Below are 8,106 nucleotides of genomic sequence, written 5' to 3' on the forward strand. Positions count from 1 at the left end.
TACTCCAATCAGAAGCCATCTTTGTGGTGTACAGAGTCTGCAGTATTTCTATGTACGATGTGTGCATATTCTACCATGCAACTAATAATTTCTACTCAGGTATTCATAAATCTCACAACTTTAGCCAGTGTGCTTGATTCTTGAAATTGCATTGATTAATAAAGTAGTTTAAAAGAGTCAAGTTTGAATAATATAACTATCCCATAATCCGATACCGGATATTCACCCAATCTAAGTACAATCCAAATCCAATCTAAATACAATTCAAATTCAATTTATTCCTTATCCACTCTTAACAATATCCAAACTATGTTTGATCCAATCCAAAACAATTCTATGTCCAATCTAAATCCAAATCCAATCCAATTCTAGTTCGATTCAAATAATATCATTGTCCAATCAAAACTCATTCTCCATTCTAAATCCAATGAAAACCATTCCAATTTATATCTAATACAATCGAATTTTCAGTTTTTTTTTTCACAGGAACCTTTCACTACACAAAACGATCCTTGGAGACCTGTCGCCCCAAAACAAACCAATTCGAAGACCTGTCGCTTCGCAATATTTATCTTCGAAAACTTGTCGCTCAGAAAAAATAACTCGAAGACCTGTCGCTTCGGAAATTTTCGACTAAGGAGACCTGTCGCTCCAAAATAAAAAACAAAACGAAAACCTGTCGCTTCGCACTTTTTTTTTTCACGGATACCTGTCGATCCGGAAAGTTTCTCGTCGGATACCTGTCGATCCGGAAATTTATGTTCGGATTCGGAGACCTGTCGCTCCGGTAAAATTCTATTGAAGACCTGTCGCTTCAAACTGTTTTAGTATGGAGATCTGTCGCTCCAGAAAAAAAAAACAAATTTTCAAAGCCTACCGAATTGCGCCATTGTGGTAACTGACGCTTGCCGATGAACTTCCGCGAAACGGTATGCGCTCATTGCAAAATCCGCTAACAAACTGAAGCTCTACAAAACGATCATGTTCCATCCGCGCTAGGTTTTTGCATTATTTAACCCATACATATGTGGACCGATCATCAATGGTCAACGCGTCTCTTTCACACCCATTCGTAAAATCATCTTCTCTCGCTCTCATTATTCGAAACGTCTCCATTGAACGCTCTCATCATTCTCGCGTCCATCAATACAACCCAAGGCTGTGTGTGGTCGCATCGATCGCATCATATTGCACCCGATTCCAATGAAAGCTAAAGCTTACGCTTTCCCACACGTCAAATGAAAAGCTCATCGTGTACAGGGCTGGGCGCTCACATTATAGAACACTGAAACATTTATTTTTTTTTTGTTTTGCTTTGCTGACATGAAAAGCATTTTATCATAAATCTCATAACGCAGACTCTGTACACCACAGGAACCACTGGCCAAGTTGGCGGTCGTACAGCCGGCTTATTGGTCCTTTTCGCAGAAACGGATGACCGGGTCAAAGGTGGCTAATGGCGCGCCAGCTGTCGTATGATATGCACAAATCGTCTCACACGCCTCTCGACGAAATATGGAGAGAGAGCGGTACACTAAGGCAGGAAATTTGTGTTCAACCGATGGATCTGGCTTGGCTCCTCTTAGCACTCGGTTATCACTATTCTTCCCAAAAGCTTAACCACAAGATTGGCACTACAGAAAAACTACTTTTCTTTGGAGTTCCCTAATTGAAAATAAGGGAAACGTTTTAGCTAAACTTAGCACTACCGACGGCGAAAAGAACGTTCACCTAATAGAGACTGCTGCCACGGTGACAAGCAGTTTTATTGCATAGAAGAGTGCATGGTTACGTCACGAAAAATTCTCCTTCTCTGTCCCTTTTTAATCACGCTCAATTGACTGTCCTGCTCTTTAACACTCACTGCTGGAATTGTTTAGATTTTTCTATATGGAGTTGACATTCACTGCTGGAATTGTGGACATTTTTTTATATGGAGTTTCGAGGTTAGGTCAGGTGTGCAACGATCTATTGTTGGTGTCGAACGGCTACCAACGTCGATGATAGTTTATGCTGGTAGCGGCGGTGTGTAGTCGGCGAATGGGAATAAAGGCCCAAACGCAATAATAGCGGAACGGCAACGGAATGCGGAACCGGTTCGCCAGCATGTATCACAACATCTCGACTGAGCTGACAACGAATGAAATTGGATCAACACTGAGTCGACAAGCTGATTATAGTTTATGCTGGAGAACCGGTTCCGCATTCCGTTGCCGTTCCGCTATCATTGCGTTTGAGCCTTAAGGGCGGGTTCATAAGTGCGGAAACGTCAAACTCTTTGTTTTCGCCGTTGGCGGACAAGAAAAGGCAGTGAATCGGTTTCGCGCCAACGAAAATTGTTTAAGTTTTAGCAAAAGCATGTGCTCTCAGCAGGGTTTGTTTGTTTAATTTGTTTCACGAAAACTTTGCTTGTAAAACATTTGTAACAGTGGGTGATATGAATAAAAAACGTTGAACTTTACTACATGTAGCATCTTCTCAAAAACCAAAATCCACAAAGTTTACTACACTTTTGATATGAATGAAAAACTTTTCGAACATGTAGTACTTACCAGAGAATTTGTTTATTATAGAGAAGCGCGAATTCTGAAACCAAAGGTTTCAATCTAACCGTCAAACGTGGTTCCAATCGAGCAAATTCAATGAGGCTCAAAGAGATGTTACGCAAAAGAGACGATGGATGTGTGTTAGTGAGAAGCGATACAAAAGTGACGTCATTGAAAGGCTTGGTTTTTTATATCGAGTGACAGGATGACACGCACACTAAAATTTTGTTTGAATGACCTCAATTGTTGATAGTCGTTGCAAATATTGTTTATAAACAAAGTCAAAATCCTCTCCGCGTTTCTCTAGTACAATCATGGACTTATCCACGGTCTTCTTTTATTGTCGATTTTCTTTTTCTTTTCTGCTCTAAATGCGGGCCGTGTTTACATAAAATGACATCCGGACCAACATCCAGCGAAGGAATGTTCACCGAATGAACATGAAGTGGATGAATGTGCAACGAAATCGTTCATTTTCTGTAAACATGGCCCGCAGTAAAGGTTTTCTTCCCGCTGGAAGTTGCAGCGTGACGTCATCGTAGATTAGTTCATATTCTCTGGTACTTACTACACTGAAAAAAATCCACACGCTTGATCTGTGTGTTTAAAATTATAGATCAATTCATGAACGTCTATGTCGATTTGTTGTGGTTTTCTTACAAACTTCGTGTGTATTACACATTCAATTCTTTAGTTTTGCTTCATGGACTGATTCATCAACCGACAACATGAATTCCATAGTTTTCCACATAAGTTCCTAAAGCTTTCCATTTCAAAATCGTATGCGTCAACCTATGGGTGCTATGGATCATCACTCAACACGGATTCAGTGTGTTTAACTTATGATCACAGATAACAGATGTTTATGCTAGAACAAAAATCTTCTGAAAACTTGTGTAAAAATTCAAACTAAAACACGTTGAAAACACTAGCGCCGCCACACAACGTATTGCTGCAATCAGTGGTGAATATAAGTATCTTGAAATGTTTCATATTCACCACAGACATCACTATGGCAACTTAGAGATAATAGCGCCACCACGATGTTGCTACTTGTGTTGCCACTTGAAATCACCATTAATTGTCTTACACAGTTTTACAATCGGACATAAACATCTGTTATCTGTGTTATGATTATCTTGTGTCATGATCATCATGTTCAAGTTGGTCGATTTTAAATCGATGAGCTTGCTGTTGATTTCCGTGTTCCAAATTTCTAAATTATTAGTGATCAACCCATAGCGAACTAAATTGCGAATGGACCTCGTGTCGAACGACAATCATCATCATGTTCCAAAGAGAAGAGGCAAATTCTGAAGCTGAAAGTGTTAGAGGAAAATTGGCGGATTCGTTTTTCATTCTATTAGTGAAGATGTCCGAGTGAATATGAGGAGTTCATTCTAATTTTCTATAAATAAAATGCATTACTTCCAGCTTTGGATATAATGTATGGTGTTAGAGAAAAATCTGATTCCGCTAACAGATTTTCCTAGCTTTCAGCTTCGAATAAAATGAAATATGGTAATCCTGGGCTTCCCAAATTATGGATTTGCGGCGCCCCGCTTGTTGCTAACTCACTTGTTTGAAAAAAAAAAAAAACATTCAAGTCAGCTTGTGACAAGCAGAGGAGCCTCGAATCCATATTTTGGGGAGCAAGATTTCTTCTATCAAATTTCTTCTTACAGTCTCATGACATTCATGTTCTATCACACATGACTATCTAAAGCCACTACATTTCGAATTCAATAAGCAAATCAGTTGGTTTTCATGATTTAATATTTAGACATTCATGTTTGTTTCTCATGACAACCTAATGTTGATACACATGTTATTATACCGTGAAGTCAATGACGAAATCCATATGGCTACCACACTCAAGTCATGTGGTTTTCCTCATTGCGCAAATCTATAAGTAAAACACACGACCTTGACGTGTAGATTTTTCTCAGTGTACTTTCGAACATGAGCAGTGACTGAAGCTGCATGTTAAGAAATTTCCATTCAGAGTGCAGAGTGATTCTGCACGTAAAGAACAATCTATTCAGAGTGATGCTTAAAATTAATACAATCATGTAAATGAAGGAAATGCATGGAATCTAATCGATTACGCGACAATTTGCACAAAATCATGAAGGTGCTGTAATTTGACTATATTTGTAGTGTAATTTTGCGATAAATCAGGTATTCTCTTTATGTCTATGATTTTATGATGATGGTACATCAAAGAATTTTCTGAGTGGTTTTCAGTCTTTGCCAACGCCAGTGATTGATGATTTTTTTAATACTAGCTTAACATCTATGAAGAGATCTTGAGATTTCAGCTATTAAATTAGGAATCACATATTTTCTAGCACCAGTACTGAGATTCTGGTGAAATTGCGGTAGACTTTTGATGCTCCCCGTGTGTTTTCTTAACAGCATGTTGAATTCCGGAAGTTCTAAGTGTTTCTGTGATATTCTCGTTATTTTGGTGGGGTTTCTGATAATATCCTTGGAATTTCTAGAACTTAGAATGTAGAGATTTTTATGGGAATCATAGTAATTCCATTGGTAGTCGTTAGAATTCAATGAGGATCTCCCCTGAAACACCAGGGTTCCCTTTGAAATTATTAAAATTCTTATCGATTCCACAAAAAATCCCATTGAAATCTATAAAATATTTACCGACATTCAGAAGGTTTATATTAATGCTTTGCTTTGAGATTCCAACGGAACTGCAGATCAACGGAATCTTAAAGGTTTTTACAATAATTACAAAGATTGATTTTCAGAATTACAAATATTCACACAATAATTCGCAGGAATCTCACCGCAATCTCATAGATTCTTACAGAAATACCGTCTCAAACATACCTACAGAATTCCAAGTTCTAGAGTTTTTACCAGATTTATAATATTTCCGCAATATTCCTAGAATGGCTTTTAAACTTCCAGAATTATCATAAAAAATCCGACATCCCTATCGCAATCCCAAAGTTCCTACAGCAATTCCGGAATTTCATTATAAAATCTGAGAATCTGAGATGTCAGAATTTACATGTAAAATTCAGAATTACATTATAAATATCTGAATTCCTACCGACATCCTTAAATTCATAGAAAATAATATAATTATCGTAATGCCAGAATTCACACGGATATTACAAATTGCTTCTGCCGGTAATCTTACCGGAATCTCAGAATTGGCGGGGCGAATGTTTTCGTAACCTCAGAATTCCCAAGCAAAACTCAAAATACCTTCCGAAATATCAAAACTCATATTGTTTTCCATGATTTTTACTCAAAAGTAAATTACTCCATTCAATTCCGCAATCTCAAAGCATGTGTAGCAGCCTCTGAAGCTAACTACCAGTAGCTTTGTAGTAAATGCTACCTTTATTCATAGCAATGCGTTGTTTGTAGTATGTTCGAAAGGTGTAGAAAGGAAAATGACACAAACATGTTCCACTCGTGTTCCACATATAGCGTTTACTACCGAGAATGTAGTAAACTCAACATTACTACATTTTATTCATACGGCCCAGTATGTCAGCCACTTGAAATAGGCTTGTTCGATTATTATTAATTGTGGCAATGATGCAGTCAAGTGCAAATCTGCATTTGGATAGTAGAACCAGTGTCATTTGTCGCGTAAATGTACATTTGAAGAACTTTGGGTATGGATCCATTTGCATGGAAACATTTTTGGAACCACTGCTTGGTGATCTTCGAAGTGCGATACACAACTTTCCCAATAATCCATCTATCAAAGAAAAGCACAATAAATTCATTTATAAAAAGACTCAAACATCATCCTAATGTTAGCTTAGAGCAATATTTTTAATTATTATTGTCAACTAGATTGTACCCTATATTCAATTTATCATAGCTTTCATTCTAAACAATTTATCATATAATGTTTAATGAGAAATTTTTGAAGTAAAGATGCCAACAAATATATAGAACCATTAGCCAACCCTTCAAAGAACTAAGGTTCATTGGGTTAACTAGTAGGATTACGAATCATTGTTGCAAGTTGAAAAGAAAAGTGGGTTTTGTGCCTCTTGGGGAAGCTACTTAGAAATAAAAGTAGCACTCCCAGGGGCTTTTACCTGCTTCAATAAATAAATAAATTAATTAATAAATAAATAAATAAAGGAAAATACTCTCCGCCTTTCTCTAGTTAATAAATTCTCACCTCAAATCCTTACTAAAATAGCTGAACAATTTGACGAAACTCTATTTCCTTCACAAGAGTCGTAAATAAGATAGGGAAAATTGCATTTTCAAACTTTCTTTGAAATTGGAAAGACCTTTGTAAGTGCGTCTCTGGTTGCAAAAGAACTTTTCGAGCGCTTATTTATTTTTTCTCAACAACCTGTGCACCTACAACATTACAACTAGACAGGTAGAGACCGGGCTGACTGGCAGACAACAACACGGTTATTGGCTTCACTATTGGGTGCTTTCAGCTTTTCACCTCACCAGCGCCGAAGCAGTGCAGTCGCGCACTGCGTAATTGGGTAACCTCCTCTGTATATTGTGTATTGTGTATTTCTTTCACTACTGGACTGCGAAGTGCGGTCTCATAAGTGCGAAAGTGCGAATAAAAGTGTGGGATTGCAATGAATCCTATTGGTGTCTTCAGAGCACTTATTCTTTGATTTACGAAGAATAAGTCCCCCGCAGACACCTACCCGATTTGACGCAATTGCGCACTTTTATGACCGTTTCCGCACTTGTAAAAACTTCTGCGATAGTCCAGTGGTGGAAGAAATGCGCAATATTTCTTTCACTACTGGACTGCGAAGTGCGGTCTCATAAGTGCGAAAGTGCGAATAAAAGTGCGGGATTGCAATGAATCCTATTGGTGTCTTCAGAGCACTTATTCTTTGATTTACGAAGAATAAGTCCCCCGCAGACACCTACCCGATTTGACGCAATTGCGCACTTTTATGACCGTTTCCGCACTTGTAAAAATTTCTGCGAAAGTCCAGTGGTGAAAGAAATGCGCAATATAACTTACATGTGCTGTTTTAAGTAGCGGCTGGAAGAACATGGCATAAAGTATGTCATGTATTTTTAGCATACTTAGGATAAACCTGGTAACGGCGATTGATTTACAGCATAACCCAAGTAACCATAAGCACTATTGATATGTCCCAAATAAGCACCAAAAGTGCAGATAGGCATCATAACAGCACCATAAACGCAGACACGCCTAATTACAACATTTCTATCACTTGATTGATGATGCATGCTTCTAAGAAAGTTGCGTACAGGCGTTGAATAAGCACTATATTGGCTCTATATTCACGTGTAGGGCATCAATCAATGCTATGCAATGTTTTGACAGACATACCACGTGATTCGTTTTGCATTTAATGGTAAGAAGGAGCATTCGTTTATGTCAAGATTAGGACAAATCGGAGAATTGATGGTTTTGTTTGTATCTTTTCTTCACAACAATATTTTAAGCTTCTCTGGCTCTACAGATTTGGGAGGTGTAAAAAAAGGCCTGACTGTTCAAAGTATGCAAGTCCAAATCGTTTACGTTACCCTACTGCGATGTGTTCGTTGG

This window comes from Aedes aegypti, unplaced genomic scaffold, assembly GCF_002204515.2.
Source record: "Aedes aegypti strain LVP_AGWG unplaced genomic scaffold, AaegL5.0 Primary Assembly AGWG_AaegL5_hic_scaff_1672_PBJ_arrow, whole genome shotgun sequence".
Lineage (NCBI taxonomy): Eukaryota > Metazoa > Arthropoda > Insecta > Diptera > Culicidae > Aedes > Aedes aegypti.